The 20,206-nt window shown below is 44.8% G+C and overlaps 1 protein-coding gene across 4 annotated transcripts in view; it reads left to right on the top strand.

Moving 5' to 3' along the window:
- The window catches only part of SPSB1 (splA/ryanodine receptor domain and SOCS box containing 1), a 63,421-nt gene that overhangs the window by 32,119 nt on the left and 11,096 nt on the right, over positions 1–20,206 (top strand). Inside the window, exon 3 of one of the 4 annotated variants that reach the window (XM_060201426.1) lies at positions 16,499–16,656. The exons of the other annotated variants lie outside the window; for them this stretch is intronic. The gene's annotated coding sequence lies outside the window, so the exon portion shown is untranslated. The remainder of the gene's footprint in view (positions 1–16,498; positions 16,657–20,206) is intronic. 4 annotated transcript variants of the gene reach the window in all.

Genomic DNA, 20,206 nt, shown 5'->3' on the forward strand with positions numbered 1-20,206 from the left:
GATGTAGAACTTGTTAAGAGACTCCAGAAGTGAGTGCTGTAGACTATCATGGCATGTGTGTGTGCCAAATCAGGAGATAGGGAGATAGGAGTGTCTGGTCAGAGCCAGAAAAGGTTTGAGAAAACCCTTCTATGACAGAGGCCAATGTGGGAACAGTTTTTGGTATCCATGTCAGATGTTTACGTTGGTTCCATGAGGCAGGAGGAAGGCTTCAGAACCAGATTCCTTGCATGAAAATCATGTAGATCAAAGGAGGGAGGGAGGAAGAGAGGAAGGGAGGGAGAGAGAGAGAGAACGCACACACACACACACACACACACACACACACACACACACACACACACACACACACACGTATATTCTGGGGGCTTTTCCCCTCAAGCTACACCCAGAAAACTGACCCAGCCTAAATTAGTGGTGTCAGGAGGTGTCAAGTCTGCATGGAAAAGTTAGGGCAGTTGGTACTTTCAATCTTTCTGTAGGTGTTTTTATTTTTCCACAATGAAAATAGTTCAGTTGCTCCTGACTATAATGCAGTCTTATTGTGCTTTTATTTTTTTAAAGATATATCTATTAATGAGGCAGAGAGAGTACCAGGATATCACTCAGGCACACACAGTACTAGAGATTGAATTCAGGACCCCATACCTTCAAGTCCAGTGCTCTACACATAGTACCATCTCCCTGAGGGCCAAAATGAACACTTCTTATAAAGAATCAAGAAAATGTGTGATGTGTAAACATAAGGAATAAAAGCAGCACAACCCTTGTCCAAAACCTGAGGCTTCCATATTAACATTGTGGCCTAGCTGTGCAGTGCTGATTATGCCTGAGCCTAAAATCTGCTATGCAGCTAAACCCAAATAAATTGATGTTTCTCTATCTGCCACATAGGTCAGGCATCTTTTAATGCAAGTCTGCTTCCTGTGTGCATTTGCTTCCCTTTGCTTTTCTCTAAAATTTTCTCTTAAATTCTTTGTCCATTTGATGATTGTGCAATAAAAGCATTAGTAGTAAATGTGACAGATTGCTGACAGTTGTTCATTTTGGCTGTTGAAAATATGTCTTTTGTAAATTTCTGAATTATGATTTCTCCAAATTAAAAAATAAATAATCTAAAGGGGGGTGTTTGAGGAAGATTGACTAGATGGGTTGGGATCTGAGATACACTATGGATGGAGCAACCCCTTAGAAGACACTTGCAGTGGTCTGCCAAATGATGGTGGCTTGAATGGTGAGAGTGGAGACAGACTTGAATAGTTAGGCAGGGTTGGCAGGATTTTCACCATTTGGAAATGTTGTGGGAAGCCAGGAAGAGGAGAAATCTAGGTGATGACAGGGAGGCTGAGGACAGGAATCAGGGAATTGGCAGCAAGATAGAGGCTGTGCAGAGGGGACATGTCTGAGTCTCTATGGGGGCTGTCTGAGTGGGGCAGGGTTACCATTAGGGTGTTGTGTTTGATAGATTGCCACGTTCAAGGGGGATGCTCTCTGGAGCCACAAGAACAAAGGACTGTGTGTGTGTATTGGAGGTTGGTGTCACAAGAACACTTGTGTTTAAGGGGCAGGTGGAAAAACTGGAAAATGAGCTGTACAGAAGCCTTGCAGAGAGTATAGTATAACATACTGGAAACCAAACAGCATTTCAAGATCCAGATATGGTCAGGGTTTTCAAGTTGAGAGGTAGAGAAGATACTGTTTTAGGCTGCTCCATTTATAAATTGGGAGGTCATGACCTTGGTAGAGAGCACTTTCTTTCAAGTGGCTAGGACCTGCAGTCAACATGCTGGGCTCTGCAGCCTGAGAGTGTGGAAGGTGACAGAGGACACAGGAAGTGAGGGGGATAGCGGGGGGGGGGGGGGTAACAGGTCCACAGGGCAGCTTTGGCAACCTGGTCTCTCTAGAGCTCTGACTTTGTAGCAGCATTGTTCTATTGTGACAGTGGATTCAGCTACCCTTGGGGATCAGGCTGTGCACCAGCCACCCCAGGTGTCCAGAGTGAGCCTGGCAGGCTCATACACATGAAGTGCTCACTTGCCTCACCCATCTTTCCTGCTTTGGCATTCCCAGAGCAGCCCCAGGAACCCAGGGAGACATGAGTCATTTGCTGGAGAGCAGTATATCCCAGTTCCTTAGACACTGGGGGCTCGATCTATCATGAATACGTCTTCTTTCTCAAGCCCACTGCTTCCTGCCATGTGAAGTAGCAAGTAAGGGGACCTTATGGCCTCAACTGTGGGAGACAGCTGACTCTAGCACACACTTGATTCAAAAGCAACCTGAGGACAATGAAGTACTTCTCTTTTCTTATTCAATTGAAATAAAAGGAGATTGGCAAAGAGGTCTCAGGGGCTTGTGAGCCAAATATGGTGATCTGTTCTGTTTCAACTGATTCCACACCCCACCCTCTACCCCAAAACCTTGAGTCCATATATAGGTGATCTTGACCTTGACCCTTGGTTGGTTTAAAATGTGGGCATGGTCAGGGGTATTTATTGCATTGTGGTATAACTTGTGTTCTCAGAGCATCAGGAGAGAGACCCATTCTTTCATCACCTCTTTCACCCTAGTCCCCTCACCTGGCAACATATATGTGTGTTTAAGAAATCATTGACGTGAACCTGACAGCCTCACCAGTGAGTCCTAGAACACCACCTCTCCATAGCACTACCCCACTAGAGAAAGATAGAAACAGGCAATGGATATGGATTAACCTGTCAATGCTATGTCCAGTAGAGAAGCAGTTACAGAAGCAAACCTTCTCACCTTCTGCACCCCATAAAAATCTTTGGTCCATATCCCCAGAGGGATAAAGAATAAGAAGGCTTCTAATGGAGGGGTTGATATGTGGAACATGGCTGTGGGAATTTTACCTCTCTTATCCCACAGTCTTGTCAGTCATTACTAAATTACTAATAAAAAATAAAAAAGAAAAGAAATCATTGTCCCTCACATTTCACTAAGCAACTGTAACTGCTCTGTGCAAAGAGGAATTAGACATCCATTTAGAATTCTTTCTGATTCTTGTCTGGAAATACAAGGAGCTGGGTAAACTTAATCATAGGAGGCTTTCTGGTCTGTCATTTTTCAAATTGTGTGTTCCCTTCCCCCAGTGCAGTGAGATAAAAACTCTTGGGAGTTGGGGTGTCACTCAGTTCTTCCCCTACCCCATCCTACTACAGCCTCTCAGCCAAACAATATCCCTGCATGGGGGAAATCCTGTTCTCAAGGACCAGGGATAAGACTACCTGGGGTTCAGGTCTGCTGTGACATGAGGCAGTAGGGGGTCAATGCTGAGGTTATGCATGCCTCAAAGACTCACCCTCTGACAATGACAGTGAATGGTGTGGCCAGTTCAGTGGCCCCAGGTGCAATCGTGGACACTTGCTCACCAACCCACTAAGCAGGGCATTTTGTCATTTGCAGTTGAGTTTCTGTCTGCTTCATGGCAAGTTGCTTGAGTATGAGAGATGAGGGAATATGGAATGAGGGTGCAGGATGTCACCCCCTTATCTGCCTGGCTAGATAGACTCTGTCTTTTTGAAATTCTCCTTAATGGCTCTTGGAAGGGTCCCTGGCTCTTGTTTTATCCAATGACCTAACCTTGTTTGTTTGTCTTCTTTTGATGGGGTGGAGGTAGAGTCCATGAATCATGAGGAGGGGTCCCCAGGTGTCCCCATAACCACTACTGAGAGAGTGTAGCAGCAGAAGGAGGAAGGGGACAGGTTACAAGCTGCCCTGCCATTGGTCCTGGAGCTTCCATTCTGGAAGGCTTTTAAAAGGCAGACTGATTACCTTGTAATTGTTCCCAGTAGTGAGGAATCCTAACAGTATTTGTTTTGCCTTCTGTGTTTATCAGGCGAGTGGTAACCAAGGACCTACTTCCCTTCAGTGACAGCGGAGACTCACTCAGGCCAGGGCTGACACAGTGCTGACAGGGAAGCCTGGGGGGACCTGGACAGGTTGAACCACCATCAGAGAGGCTTCTGGGACCCGGGGGGGACTATCTCTGTTCCTTTGGTGCGTCACCCATCTGAGAAACCCTGTCTGCACTGCTGGCACTTTCCCTAGGCACGGACCCAAAGCATCCCATAGCTCTGGCTCCTTTAGTAGGTAGGTGTCTGGGGAAACATGGAGCCACTCTTTGGACAGAGGACCTGGTAAGAGGGCTCAGCCTGCTTTTAGAAGCAGAGGTGACCTGTGTTCTAAAATGGATAGCACCCTAAGGTCATTCTGGGAAAGATTCAGTAGAGAAAGATGTGTTCAGAGTCTGGAAGCTGCATGAAGGAGAAATTTGGCTAGACCTTGGAGGGGTAGAAGCCTGACAAAGTAGGGAGGGGCAGTTGTGACAGATGGGTGCAGCTCCTGGTGACCAGCAGAGCTGACCTGACTAGCTGACAACTGGGCGTGTTTGGAGTAGAGACTTGAAGAGGGGTGAGGAGGCCGGGAATGGGGAAGCACTGACTACAGTGAACAGAAGAAGAACTTGTCCCACATGACCCAAGGTTTCTAGAAGGTCTGGCTGAAGGAACCCACACATAACCCATTCTTTTTTGTTTGTTTGTTTTGTTATTGATGTTGTTGTTGTTGGATAGAACAGAGAGAAATGGAGAGAGGAGGGGAAGACAGAGAGGAGGAGAGAAAGATAGACAGACACCTGCAGACTTGCTTCACTACCTGTGAAGCAACTCCCCTGCAGGTGGGGAGCCGGGGGCTTGAACTGGGATCCTTACACTGGTCCTTGCACTTAGCGGCACTTGCGCTTAACCTGCTGCACTACCACCCGATCCCCACATAACCCATTCTGCCTGAGACATTAGCAGAACAAGTCATTGTCTAGATTTGGCTCCTAAGTTCCTTGTGGCTCAGACCTCATTTCCTGTAGAGGGAGAGTAACTGTCCCATTTTTTTACTTTCTGGTATGTTTCTCCAGGACTCCACCTTGGGGAGAACCTACAACCCAGCCCCCAACCTTGGGGGCAGGCATATTCCTGGGGATCTGATTGTGGTATCTTTCAGAGGCAACCAGTAGGATCTGGGCCTGGGACCATGCATTCCCAACTAGATCCACACTGTGGGATGCAGAGCTTTCATGGGGGAGAAGTCATGCACCCTGAAAAGGACTGCTTATCAAGGAAGGAGCTGCACTGCTCCCTGCATGATCTTAGTTTTGTCTGGTACTCATTTTGGGTATCTGCTGGGGTTGAGGGTTGGTGGTTGCTTTCCACCAGAGGAGGTGAGACATGGGTGGGAGGCTGGGGCCTGGCAGGTGGGGCCCCCTGGAGCTGTGATGTCCCTCTTTCACACAGATTCCTTCTACCAGCCTGGCTGTCTATTAAAGCCCCATAATTCATTGCACCAGGTTGCAAGGCAAGGCATTATATTACGAAAATGTGGGTCCCAGAGGCTTGTTTTGTTGGCAGGTCTTGCTGCCTCAGCAGAAAAGAGGCACTTTTGATATGGGAACGGAAACTTGGGACAGTGCTCAAAATGCTCAGTCTGTTCAGACCAGATGACCTGGGGTCCCTCCAGCTATGGAAATATGCTGCCTGACAAGGAAGGCAGCCCCAGAAGAGAGGGTGGGGGTGGCTGCGGCAAAGGGAGGGACTAAGGAGGGGGTCTCCCCATGGGGTCTATGATCAGGGCCATGCCAGGCTGTGACAAGGCAAGTCCGTGACATTGAGGAGTCCAGGGCCCCATCTTCAGTTCCCTTTTTTCATTACTGCTTTGATTTTATGGAAAGTCTAATTTTGAGAGGAATTACTTTGCCACACATGGCTATCTGATGCAACAGACAGCAGGCCCAGGAAGCATACAATCTGTGCACTCGTGACATTGTGGGTGCATGGGGACCTGTGTTTGTTTCCCTGGCCAGGGCTGGGCTTGTGTACATTATTTTATTAGTGATTTAATATTGATTTACAAAAAATTAGCTTGCATCCATTCTATGGACTGAGAAGTTTGGAAGACATGCATGTACCTCCTCTCTGAGACCTTCCTGTCTCCTGACTGCTGTCCAGAACGAAAACATTAAAATGAATAGTGGACTAAGCTCACATTTCTTCATTTCCCCTTTCTTCCTTTTGTGTTCCCAAAATATGACATGTCACATAGAACCTTCCCACACTGAAGTTTCATGCCCAACAAACTTCTCAGGATGTGAGGGTTTCAGTCCCCTGGCCTTAGCATAGAGGATGACAGATCTACCCCTTCCCATCAAAGCCGGCACAGAGAGGTCTAGGGTAGAACTGGGTGAGCAGACTCTGGCCTCAGCTGAGAGCATCCTGCAAAGCCTCACTATCACCTTTGAAGTATAAAATGCTGAGTAGTGAACACAAAGACCTGGCTGCCCCAGTTGCTGATCTCTAGCTTTTGCTAAATTGGATTTAGGGTGTGGGTTTCAGGGATTGTATTGGAGTATAGCCCATTACTATGGAGCCAACAAGAGATCTACCCTACTCCAGCCTTCTCTTGGTTTCTCATCCCACTAAAGATGAAATCCAAAGTGTGTTCTGTGGACCCCAGAGCCTGGGACACCTTTCTCCTTGCATAGCCTCCCCCTTCCTCTGCTCCTGTAGAAACTTCTGTTGTTCCCCCAGTGAACCAACCATGCTCCCACTTCTTGGCCTTGCATACTGTCGGCACTGCCCCTTAAAATTCATATTACTGGGCTTGAAGGTGGCTCATGTCATAGGACACACATCTTACCATGTGTTTGAGCCCCACATCAAAGCACTACAGGCACCAGGGGAAGCTCCAAGAATGATGAAGCAGTATTGTGGTTATCTTTCCCTCTTTGTGTGTATCTCTCCCTTTATTTCTATCTCTGTCTCTATTGGAAATAATAATGAAAAAGAAAAGAAATTCATATTTCTCTCTCCCTTCTTTCTATCCATCTATTGTATCAAAGGAGCCTTCCCTCACTTACTTTGTCTCACTATTCTACTTCATCTTTCTTTACATACTAATTATTATTTCATTCAGCTCGTGTTTATTCAGCACCTAATATGTCCCAAGCTCTCTTCCAGGCAGCAGTTACTATCCCACACTTGAAGCTCATATAGAGTATTCAAATGGGAGACTGCAACAAGACAGGACTAGAACTACTTTGGGAACCCACCAAATTACTGGTGAGTGCAAACACATGTGGCTTGTGGACAGAGAGGAGCCCTAAGGAGTGATTCCTAGGGCTAAAGCCCATATCTACTCCCGAGCAGCTGGTAACTGTCTGGCAATTTGCCATTTGTGGCATCACCTCCAGTCTGTTTTACCAACAAAAAAGACTGCTGAAAGGAGGAGAGGACTCCCCTAAGGCTCACCAAATGCAGATGTGAGTCTCCATTGCTAATGCCCCTTGGAGGCTGGAGCAGCAGCCAGGAGGCCCCATGCTGACATTAGGGGTCAGAGATCTCGCTGGGAAAATCAGGAGAATATCTACACCCTGGTGGACTAGAGGTGGGGCTGTATAATGGGAGCCTTTCCACACTGTTCTCCTGATGAATTGGGAGACACGGTGAATAATTGCCACAGAACCCACAGAGTATAAATGGGATTTATTTGGAAACTCACAGGGCCAAGTAGTGCTGACAGCTTGGTTCTGGTTGTTAACAGAACAGCTGAATTGAGGCCAGGGCTTTGGATCCTTGGGGTGTGGGAGACTCTTTGCATAATCACTGTGTTGTCTCTCCCTCACCCTGATTTTTGTCTTGGTTAGCAGTGAGTGGTTAAGCTAAAAAGCCCTCAGGATCCCATATCCTATGGGAAGAAAAAGAACAAAAGAGGCTTTAACAGCTAGTGTGCTTCAACTCAGGGACTGAGATAGCATTGAAACAACTGCTAATTTCCACAACTGTGAACTCTTTAAGTACCTTACTTAGACACAAGTCAGTCCAGGTAAGAGTGATCCATAGATTGAAAAATACTGAGAGAAGTTCCTCATAACACACTATATATACTGGTTAAGCCAAGAAGAAACCTAGGAGAAATGAATCAGGACAAAAGCCCAATAAAAGCCCCCCAAAGGTAGAAGCACATAAGAATGAGGTCAAGATCCAAACACTAATAGAGGAATTAGTCATAGGAGTGAGGAAAGAGTTTGCAAGTAAAGTCACCAGAAATGAGGATACAGGGGGTTTGGCAGTAGCACAGCAGGTTGGGTGCATGGGGTGCAAAGCACAAGGACCTGTGTAGGGATCCTGGTTTGAGCCCCCAGCACCCCACCTGCAGGTGTCTGTCTGTCTCTCTCCCTTTCTGTCTTCCCCTCTTCTCTTCATTTCTCTGTCCTATCCAACAACGAACGACATCAACATCAATAATAATAACCACAACAAGGCTACAACAACAAGGGCAACAAAAGGAAAAAAAACAAAAGGACTCCAGGAGCAATGGATTCATGGTGCAGGCACTGAGTCCCAGCAATAACCCTGGAGGCAAAAAAAAAAGAAGAAGAAATGAGGAAACAACAAATGAGACTGAAAGAAAACACTAACTATATCGAGGTAATTAGAGAGCTGAAAGCGGAAATAGCTGAGCTAAGAACACAACTAACTGAAAAAGGTAACAAAATAGCTGAGCTGCAGAAAACAACAGAGCAGAGAGAGAATAGAATAAATGAGGCAGAAAACAGAATTAGCAAGATCGAGGATGAATTAGAGAAAACTAAGAAAGAAGTAAGAGATCTCAAAAAGAGATTAAGAGACACTGAAAACAACAGAGACATGTAGGATTACTTCAAATGAAATAATATATGCATTATTGGCTTACCAGAGGAAGAAAGAGAGGGAAAACATTCTGTAGGATATAATAGCTGAGAGCTTCTCCAGTCTAGACAACATAAAAGACTTATGTTCAAGAAGCCCAGAGAGTCCCAAACAGAATTAACACAGACTTTAAGACACCAAGGCACATCATATTTAGAATGAAAAGGAATAAGGATAAAGAAAAGATCCTGAAGGCTTCAAGAGAAAAACAAATGGAAAACCATATGATTAGCAGCAGATTTCTCTACACAAACACTAAAGGCCAGAAGGGAATGGCAATATATCTATTGAGTGCTCAACTAAGTCTATAACAGTCATTCACACTAAATGGAGGCATAAAAAACTTTCTCAGACAAGCAAGAGTTGAAGGAATCAACTATCACCAAAGCTTTTCCTGAAAGAAGTTCTGAAAGGTCTCCTATAAACAATAAATATACCATATATCAGAACACTTTAAAAATCTACAATAATGGCATTAAAATTCTTCAGTCTATAAGGTCAATAAATTTCAATGGCCTAATTCACCTATTAAAAGGCACAGAGTAGGAAGATGGATAAGAAAACACAACCCAACTATATACTGTCTGCAGGAATCCCACCTAATTCAACAAGACAAACACAGACTCAAAGTGAAAGGATGGAAAATTATCATACAAACCAATGGGCCACAAAAAGGACAGGAACAGCTATTCTTATATATGACATGATAGACCTTCCTTAAAATAAATAAAGTTTAAAAATAATAAGGATGGACATTACTTAATGCTCAGAGGATCAGTCAGTCAAGAGGATTTAACAGTTATTAACATCTATGCACCCAATGAGAGGCCATCTAAATATATCAAATACCTACTGAAAGAGCTACAGCTATATATTAACAGCAACACAGTAATAGTAGGGGATTTCAACACTCCATTCTATCAACTTGACATGTCATCCAGGCAGAAAATCAATAAAGACATGGGGAGCTAAATGAGATAAATAAACTAGAACCATTGGACATTTTCAGAGTCATTCACCCCAATAAACTGGAATACTCATTCTTTTTTTTTTTTAGCTTTTTTTTTTTTTTTTGCCTCCAGGATTATTGATGGGGCTCGGTGCCTGCACCATGAAACTGCTCCTGGAGGCCATTTTTTCCCTTTTTGTTGCCCTGGTGGTTTTGTCATTGCAGTTACTATTATCGCTATTATTGATGTCATTGTTGTTGGATAGGACAGAGAGAAATGGAGAGGGGAGAGGAAGAAAGAGAGGGGGAGAGAAAGATAGACACCTGCAGACCTGCTCCACCACCTGTGAAGTGACTCCCCTGCATGTGGGGAGCTGGGGGTTTGAACCAGGATCCTTGCCCCAGTCCTTGTGCTTTACGCCATGTGCACTTAACCCGCTGCGCTACTGCCCAACCCCCTGGAATACACATTCCATTCAAGTCCATATGGGTCATTCTCAAGGGAACACCATAGGTTAGGCCACAAAGACAGGATCAGCAAATTCAAGAGCACTGAAATCATCCTAAGCATCTTCTCAGAACAAAATGGAATTAAATTAACACTCAACAATGAACAAAAAATGAGTGAAAGGCCCAAAATATGAAACTCAACAGTACACTACTTAACAACTAATGGTTCAAAGAGGACATTAAGGAAGAAATCAAAATATTTTGAGAGTTCAATGAAAATGAAGACAGGAGATATCAAAATATTTGGGATACAACTAAGGCAATACTGAGAGAGAAGTTCGTAGCCATACAAGCACACATTAGGAAACAAGAAAAAGCTCAAATGAACAACCAGATTGCACACCTTAAAGACTTAGAAGAAGAAGGAAAAGGGACCCTAAAACAACCAGAAGGACTGAAATAATTAAAGTTAGGGCAGAAATAAATTAACAACATTGAAAATAAGAAAACTATACAAAAGATCAACAAAGCTAAATGTTGGTTCTTCAAACAAGTTAACAAAATCAACAAACCTTTAGCCAGACTCACAAAACAAAAAAGGGAGAAGACCTTAATATTCGAATCACTAATAAAAAATTAATTAAGTAATTATTTTTTAAAAACACTGGTGATTCTAGAAGACTGTGTCTCTGAGCAGCCACCCTTATGAGAACCCAGAAACTCAACCTATCAAAACAAGTTTTCTTGTGTCAGTGAGTGCACTAGAGTATGCCTGAGCTGGGAGCGCTCCTGGCTTGGCTGAAGTCCTGCTGTGTGGTATCATAGCTGGCAGCAGAAACCAGAATTATTAACAGAGGATCAGGCAGGCTCAGGGTGCCTGGGGTGGTTTCCTAGTATGTCACAGAGTGGGACCTCTGCCAATCTGGTGTGTGCTCAAGGAGGCCTCTGACCTGAGGAAGGGTGGGGTATTCTAGTTAGTCTTTCTCCTCTTCCACCCATTCCCAGAGTGGGCAAGAGCTGTATGCCTTGTGGAAGGAGCTGCATGTTGCAGGTTCTTCCATGTCTTTATCCTCAGGCCTGTGGAAGCATGTGTATTAGCTGTTCCTTCCCCAGACCATATTCTGTGTGAAGGCATGGAGATGCAGGAATACATTGATCTACAGGGGCTGTCTTGAGACAACTAGGACCACTCACCTGAAATTTGTTTATTTTTTTTGTGTGTGTGTGTGTGGAGGGGCACAGTATTGAGTATAGAGAACTGGATTGTAGCAACCCAACTTTTGAAGACTCTTGACTCCCTGAATCTGAATATCATTAGCCGAATCCTTGTGTGTAACTCTGCTACACAAACCTGGTCCCATGGCCAGGTCTTTGCAGGCTCTGTGATTCAAGGCTCTGCCCCCAATGCCATTCCCATCTCCTTCAGGTGGATTTGGGGGAAGATCTTTCAGTGACTTATCTCCCTTGGATTCTTGTTGAGGTCTGTGAAGTCTTACATGAGGAATGGTAATTAAGGAGCAGTAGGAATTATGCTGTCCCACTCCTTTTAGAATTCTTTCCAAAGTTGAAGACTTCAAATTCTTTCCAGATTCTACTGCCAGTCTAGTGGATAACCACTATCCAGGAACTCCTGAATGCCTCCAGCTTGTCAAAAGATTTAAAAAAAGGGAGTCGGGCGGTAGCGCAGTGGGTTAAGCGCAGGTGGCGCAAAGCGCAAGGACCGGCGTAAGGATCCGGGTTCCAGCCTCCGGCTCCCCACCTGCAGGGGAGTCGCTTCACAGGCGGTGAAGCAGGTCTGCAGGTGTCTATCTTTATCTCCCCCCTCTGTCTTCCCCTCCTTTCTCCATTTCTCTCTGTCCTATCCAATAACAACCACATCAATAACAACAATAATAACTACAACAACAATAAAAAAAGACAACAAGGGCAACAAAAGGGAAAATAAATAAATAAAATTAAAAAAAAATTAAAAAAAAACAACCATGATGGAGGTCACTTTGGCATTTTTGTCTACTAAAAGTGCTCAGTGACTAGGAGAAGGAGATGATTGACCCAGTAGAACAAACACTTTGCCATGTGTGAGGACCCAGATTCAACAGTCTAGCCACCACATAGGAACACATGCAAAGGGGAAGCTTCATGAGTTGCAGAACAGTGTTCTGTTGTTTCTCTTGCCCTCTCTGTTCCTCGCCCTATGTCTTGGGAGGATAAAAGAGTTTGCTGAGAGCAGTGGACTCACTCCAGTGTGACACTTTAGTGAAACCTTAATGAAAAAAAAATTTTTTTTTTAATTTTAAGTGATTGATGGGATGGGGGAACCTGACGTCTAAGAGTTGATGAAAGGTAATCTTGACAAACTGCTTGAATTTCATTTACCTGTCAGAGAAAGTTACAAAGACTATGATGAAGATGGCATGGGGGCATATAGCTCAGCAATAGAGCATATGACTGGCATGAGTCTAGCCCTGGTATTTGGTTTGTGGCATAGCACAGAATTAAGAAAGACAGAAACAAATAGAATATCAGAAATGATAGAACAGTCTTCTGGCCCACCTGCCTCTTTCTCTCACATAACAATTATAATGGAATACATATACTTGACTAATAAATATACTGACTCTTAATATATTGTGACTTGGAAAAAAAGCACAATGTGGAGCCTCGTGTGTAGTGTAGTCCTTTGTTCTGAGTGAACTGTCCCTGTATCTACACTGGTATATATACTAGGATTGTGGAGGTAGGACAATAACTTGTAAATTTTCGTTTCTGTCTTGAGATTGCTTATGAGCTGATCTAGCCTTTGAGATCTCTCTAAGCAAGACAGATCAAGTAGTCTTTTGAAACTCTGAGTGTAAATCCAAGCCTGGCAGTTCTCATTTAATATGGGTTTGAAATTCTTAAATGTTGAATTATAATTCCATTAAACCAGCAGCCTCCTAAATATCCAGAGGACTCATTAGCAAGTATGCCTACTTGCTAATGCCTACAGAACCCCCAGACTTTCTGATGCAGTAGGTTAGAAGTAGGGTCTAAATATTTGCATCACTAACAGGTTCCCAGATAAGACTGCTGCTAGACTAGTATCCCACTTTGAGAACCACTTTTGTAACCTAGTTACAAGAAAACATGTGTATACCCTCTTCTCCCTGTAGACATTTTATGGGGCTTCCATCCCTGTACTTATTCTAAAGGGATTATGTATTTACAGGCAACTTGTGGGAGGCTCATCAGGAACCTCTATTCTTTCTCTCTTCCTTTTTTTTTCCTTTCTTTCCTCACCAGCATCAATGCTGGAGCTCAGTGTCTGCACCATGAATCTACCATAGTAGTGGCTATTTTTCCCCCTTTCTTTCTTTTATTTCATAAGACAGAGAGAAATTGAGGAGGGAGGGGGAGATAGAGCACTACCTCACCACTCGTGAAGTTTCTCCCCATCTACAAGTGGAGACCTGGGTTTGAACTTGGTTTCTTAGGTATGGTCCTCTATCTTGAAGCATCAGTTCCCTCACATCTCTGAAGTTATTCCTTAGACCTTGCGTCTCTTTCTTCTCCCTTCTCTTCTCACTGAAGAGTCAGGAGGTGACCCTAGGCCCCTCTCTCAGAAGGCCTTGGCTCAGTTGGTACTTCTCACTGGAGGAGGTGAGCATCCTGGCTCCAACTTGGCCTCCCATTCCTCTAGGTCACTCCCCTCTTCAGTGAATCAGCAGCAAGAGTCCCACAAGAGGCCTAGGGCTTTCTATTCCTGGTGTAACCTCCCTAGCACCCCTCATCTCATGTTTCTTAGCATCAGAGGAATCTTTCTTTCTTTCTTTCTTTCTTTCTTTCTTTCTTTCTTTCTTTCTTTCCTTCTTCCTTCCTTCCTTCCTGCCTTTCTTTTCCTTCCTTCCTTCCTTTCTTTCTTTCTTTCTTTCTTTCTTTCTTTCTTTCTTTTTCTCTCTTTCTCTCTTTCTTTCTTTCTTAATTTTCACCAGGGTTATTGCTGGAGCTCAGTGTGAGCTTGACAAATCCACCACTTCTGTTGGCTCTTTTTCCTTTTTTTCTCTTCTATTTTATTTGATATAATAGAAATTGAGAGATAAAGGGAAGATAGAGATAGAAAGAGAAAGATAGACACCTGCAGACATGCTTCACCATTCATGAAGTATCCCCTTTTCAGGCAGAGAGCAGGGGCTAAAACCTGGGTCCCTGCTCACAGCAATGTGTGTGCTCAATTGGGTGTGCTGCTGCCTGGTCCCCAGAGAGAACTTTCTGGGGCTTCCCAGTCCCACCAGAGGAGAGTGGGAGGGAGGGGTTCTGTCCCTAGTCAAGATCCAAAGGGACAAAGAAAGTCCAGCATCTGCTTCCCAATCTTTTCCCTTGGGCACCCATGGTCTCTCCCCAAGGAGGCAAGCATGCCGCTGTTCCAGGTCCTGTTCCTTTCTTTTTTCTTTTACAGAGATAAAGGAGAGAGGGAGAGAGAGAGAGAGGAGAGAGAGAGAGAGAGAGAGAGAGAGAGAGAGAGGCACTGAGACTACAGCACAGAGCTTGAACCTGGGTTGTGTACCTGACAAAACACCACATTATTCAAAAGTTATTTTGCTGGCTCTTTATTGCCCCTTTCAAAGGCCCCCTCTTGGACTAGACAGGCCCAGTGTGACAGATATGACATCCCCAGGCCAGGTGATGGAAAGGGGCATGCAATTCAGATTCCCTCAAAGCTGTGGATGTCACCTCAGTCCCTCTCAGAGCAGGACTTCTTGTCTGAACCAAGCCTAGGCTGCTGCCACTGACATGACTTGACAAGGTGTCAGCTGTGCCTTTTCTGTTTGAAGTTTTAGTCTCTGTATGAATGTAAGGCTGATTTCCCAGGGGCATGGCCCAACTGACTTGAGCCTATTCTGAAAGTGCCGTGTTAGTAATCTGGGGCCTTCTGTAGGTGTTGACAGCAGGTGTACTTCTGGGTTTTTGAGATCAAAGGCTAGAACTTTGGACTGTGTGGGATTTTTCTCTCCAAATTCACTCATCAGAATTTTCCAGAAGGGTCCGCTAACTTCTGTGGATTCTAGGGCCAGAGACTTGGTTTTAGGTTTGTGTGAGATAGGGATTTGTGTGGAGCCCTGCTGGGTCTTCTGGGACACCAACCCTCCAGTGGGCAGGTGGAGAGAGGGGGGCATTTGTGACCACAGAGCACTTATTCACCATTGCTGGGGTTCCACATTCAGACCTGCACAGAGTACACCACCACCACCCCCCTCTCTGGGCAACCCCCTCACCCCTCACTGGAGCAAGTTCCCCAGCTGGCATTCACAGGAGTGCAGACCCCTAATTAGCAGGCTGGGCTGAGCTGCACCTGAGTGGAGTGCAGAGGCTGCATTCTGATATAATAACAGATTGCTCCTTGGGGCATGCTGCTCTTAGAAAATCCCAGGCTGCAACTGCCTGACAGCCCTCTGTGTGAGGTGGGGAGGTGGAAGGAGGGAGCTTATTTGATCTTCAGGTGAAAAGAGGTTTTATTTAAATAGGTCACCTTGTTCCACATTCTGAATTTCATTCTTTCCCCATCTTGGGTCTGAACAATGGTTTTACTGTTCTGGGGGTCAATCAAACGAGGAGGGGGAATGAGCTGAAAGGAGGTGAGTGTGTGCCTGCTACTCTCCTGTGGCTTCAGCTGTGTCTCCTGGCTCTCCACCCACACCCCACCCATCTGCCACAGGTCTTGGCTGCTGCATCTCCAAAGGAGGAATTGCAGGCTAGAGGTCTATCTCTCCCTAAAACAAAAGGATCCTTTTGAGTAGAGGTGGGAATCCATGGTTAGTGGATTTGGCTCCCAAAGTGCTGTAACTAAAGTAGGGAAGATACCCACAGAAGGATAACTTCAATTAAAGAGCCAACACAGAGTTCTAAACAGGGAAACAGTCATCCCAGGTGAATGTTTTCCCATCTCCACTCTCACTGCCTGCTCTCCCAGACAATTCTTCTGTCTCCTGGGGGTTTGGGGGGGGATGAGCAGAAGACTGGGCAAGATGGCCATATAAGACATGGGCCTTAGGTCAGATCGATGGAGTTTACAGTTAATGGTATTTATATGCTTTTCCCATATTTGGGAGCTACTCTCTACCCTGATCCAGCTTTCTAGTCCTATTTCTAACTTTGACACCATCTCACCAGACAATACCTTTAACCCACCTTCAAGTTAGGTGTTGGGCTCAGGCAAAAATTAATAAAGTCATGGGCCCCTTTTGGAATATACCTAAAATAGACTTTCTAGCTTTTTCCAAAATGGAGACCCCAAATTTCATCTGCTCTATTCTTACCTTTAGGATCCTGATTATTAAACAAATTTTCTGCTTTATATTAATAGTTTTCAGCCACCAAGTTGCAGATACTATCAGGATCCTTCCTGACCTCCCTGGATAGATGACCTCACCAATGTTTCCTGGAATACCACCTGTTGTTGTGGTGGTGGTCAGGTGTCGGGCTGCACCGCGGAGAAGAGAGAGGAAGTCCAGAGCAAGTGGGGTGCACAAATCTTTATTATAGGATGGGGGGGTGGCTCAGGCCACATGGAGTCAGCCGACAATGGCCGTCCCCACTACCTGACCACGGGGCGAGAGAAGCGCGAGAGATCTGAGAGCCGAAGGGGCCGAGGGGGGGGGGGGAGCCAAGAGCCCAGAGAGAGCGGGGGGGGGGGGGATGAGGGGGCTTTTATTGGGCGACAACCAGGGGTGACATGTGGGGCCAGGATTGGTTGAAGGGGGCACTGCTAAGATTTCGCGGGGTGTGGTAAAACCTGGGGGCGCAAACTGCATCAGAATAATTCCTCAGCGTCAACCACCTCTCCAGAGCAACTACCCCACTAGGGAAAGATAGAAACAGTCTGGGGATATAGATTGATCTGTCAATGCCAATGTCTAGTGGAAAAGCAATTATAGAAGCCAGACCTTCCGCCTTCTGCACCCCATAAAAATCTTTGGTCCATATTCCTAGAGGGATAAAGAATAGGGAAACTTCCAATGGAGAGAATGGGATGTGGAACTCTGGTGATGGGAATTGTATGGAATTGTACCTCTCTTATTCCACATTATTGTTGATCATTATTAAATTACTAATAAAAATACTCATTTGCATAAAGAAAGAGAGAAAGAAAAGAAACTAAATGTAAGTCATTGGAGAAGTCAGTGTAGAAAGAATGTCCCTTTTTGGAGTGGCCCCAGAGCTGATCCCAGGAATGCTTGTCCTTTGTTTCAAATGCCCTTCTTCAGGCCACGGATCTGTCTTGTGTATTTTTGTGGGTAAACTAAGCATATAACCTCAAATGTGCTTGTTTTATAATATGTGACACATGGAAAGCCTTTAAGGATTGCTCTGGGGACAACTTGTTCTTGTGAATGGAGTCCATTAAATCAGTATGTTCAGCTTTTTATTTTCTCTGTGGAGCATAAAAAAAAACTATGTTGCACAAGTAGGACTTGTACATTGTACTTGTACATTAAAAAATTCAGATTGAAAAAAATGCCTAAAGTGAAGGGGTCTTTCCTTCCTCTACCACCATCTCCTCCCTGCCCAGACACACACACACACACACACACACACACACACACACACACACACACACACACGTAAGTTAAACTGCTGTGAAATGTTTGGTGCATATTCTTCTCAACCTTTCTCTAGGCCTATGAACAGAAAATACATACAGGTAGAACTCTTTAAAATTCTCCTTGCTAGGTGTGGGGATAGATAGCATAATGGTTTATGCAAAGAGACTCTCCTGCCTGAGGCTCTGAAGTCCCAGGTTCAATCATCCACACCACCAGAAGCCAGAGCTGAAGAGTGCTCTGGTAAAAAATAAAATAAAATAATCTTTCTACAGAAGTGAGATACCACTCTACCTGTTGATCTACAATTAGTTTTTTAAGTGCATTGGCACACTGTCCATGTTCACTTTACATTTGTAGGTAGTGACTTTACATGCTAGTCTCCAATGCTTCCCTCCAAGGCTGGTGGAGCTCGTAGTGTGCCTATCCCCTGCACAGAACTGTAGTACTCCAGGAGTGAGAGCTGGAGGAATGGTGGCTGGGTTATTGATGAATGTTTTGCATCTTGATAACTATGCTGTGGCACCTGTGCACTGACCTTGTTTGTGGTTGCAGTCTTTCTATTTTTTAAAAATTTTATTTATTTATTTATTTATTTATTTTTATAAAAAGGAAACATTGAAAAAACCATAGGAAAGAGGGGTACAACTCCACACAATTCCCACCACCAGATCTCTGTATCCCATTCCCTCCCCTGATAGCTTTCCTATTCTTTATCCCTCTGGTAGTATGGACCCAAGGTCATTGTGGGTTGCAGAAGGTTGAAGGTCTGGCTTCTGTAATTGCTTTCCCACTGAACATGGGTGTTGACTGGTCAATCCATACTCCCAGTCTGCCTCTATCTTTCTCTAGTGGGGTGGGGTTCTGGAGAAGCAGAGCTCCAGGACACATTGGTGGGGTCATCTGTCCAGGGAAGTCTGGTCAGCATCATGCTAGCATCTGGAACCTGGTGGCTGAAAAGAGAATTAACATACAAAGTCAAAAAAATTGTTGAACAATCATGGACCTAAAGTGCAGGTGAAAAGTTGGGGGGGGTCCTCCATTTTGTAGATAGCTACTAGGCATATTTTAATTATATTCCAAAGGGCCTGTGGCTATATGAGTTTTTTTTTTTTCCCCTGAGCCTGAAATCTGATATACAGATGGATCCAAGTTATTGTCTGGGGAGATGATGTCATGTCTGGAAAAGGACCAGAAAGGTGGATCAGGAAAAAGAGTAGCTCCCTAATATGGGAAAGGGGTATAAATATTGTTGACTGTAAACCCCATCGATTTGATGGAGTCTTTCTATCTCAGACAGATAACCACTCACACCTTTCTGTAGATGATAGCAAAGCAGCACACTGTCCACGTGAGCTATTTTGACAGCCCACACATGGCATTTCTAAGCCTTGTTTGGTGACTTTCACTGCACACAGTCCCACTAAGAACATGGAGATAGGGGTAGCCATGATTGGGGCACCTCCTAGGCCTGTACGTCTCTGTCCAGTTCGTTCACTTGGATGTTGCCACAGTGTTTGCTCTAAATGTATGTGTGTGTACCTGGAGGCTAGTGGCAGCAGCAGGACCATGTGTCTCCAAAGTTCCTATTTCCATCCTCAAGTGGGAATATACAGTTACACTCTCCCCACTTCTGTGACTTTGCTTTTCCTGTGTGGGAATGAGAGCTGGGGAACTCAGCTAGCCATCTCCAGAACTGGCAAACTCTGGGCATCTGTACATTGCTACCCACAACCCATACTTTGGTGGTGGTGTCATCAAATCTTAGATTTAGAATAGGGGTCAGAAAACTAAGGACACTGGGCCAAATCCCATGTACTGTTTGTCTTTGTAAGTAAAGTAATAGAGTGTTACCACTTCTAGCTATTTGCATACTATTTGAAAAGCCTGTGATAGTTAAGGTCTGGCCAGTTACAGGAAAGTTTTAACAACTTCTTGCTAAGAAGTGACCTTGTACTTGACCTGCTTTAACTCAGCATACAAGCACGTGGGCCTTGGCCCCAAGACAACATCCATTTGTTCTGCCAGGCCCAGTGACCTGGAAGACTAGATCTTTGTTCAGTACATAGAAAACAAAAATAAAAACAAAAGCAAAAGTGAAAATGCCTACTTGGCTTTGCCAGGATCAAGTCTCAGTTGCATCCTGGATGATCAGGGCTATCTCACTGAGGAATCAGAGAGGTGCCAAGGGTAGCTAACGGGAGCCAGGGGTGGGGGGGTGGGTAAGTGGCAAATCTTGCTCCTAGAGGGCCTGCAGAACAGATCTCCATAGCAAAACTTCAAATCCATAGAAGAAGGGCAGGTGAGATAGCATAATGGTTATTCAAAAGATTCTCCTAACTGAGGCTCTGAGGCTCCTGGCCCCAGGTTTAATCCCAAGCATGACCATAAACCAGAGCTTAGCAGTGCTCTGGAAATAAATAAATAATGTGTGTGTGGGGGGGGAATGTGTGACTAGATGGCTTCAGCAG

This window comes from Erinaceus europaeus, chromosome 11 (assembly GCF_950295315.1).
Source record: "Erinaceus europaeus chromosome 11, mEriEur2.1, whole genome shotgun sequence".
Taxonomy (NCBI): Eukaryota; Metazoa; Chordata; class Mammalia; order Eulipotyphla; family Erinaceidae; genus Erinaceus; species Erinaceus europaeus.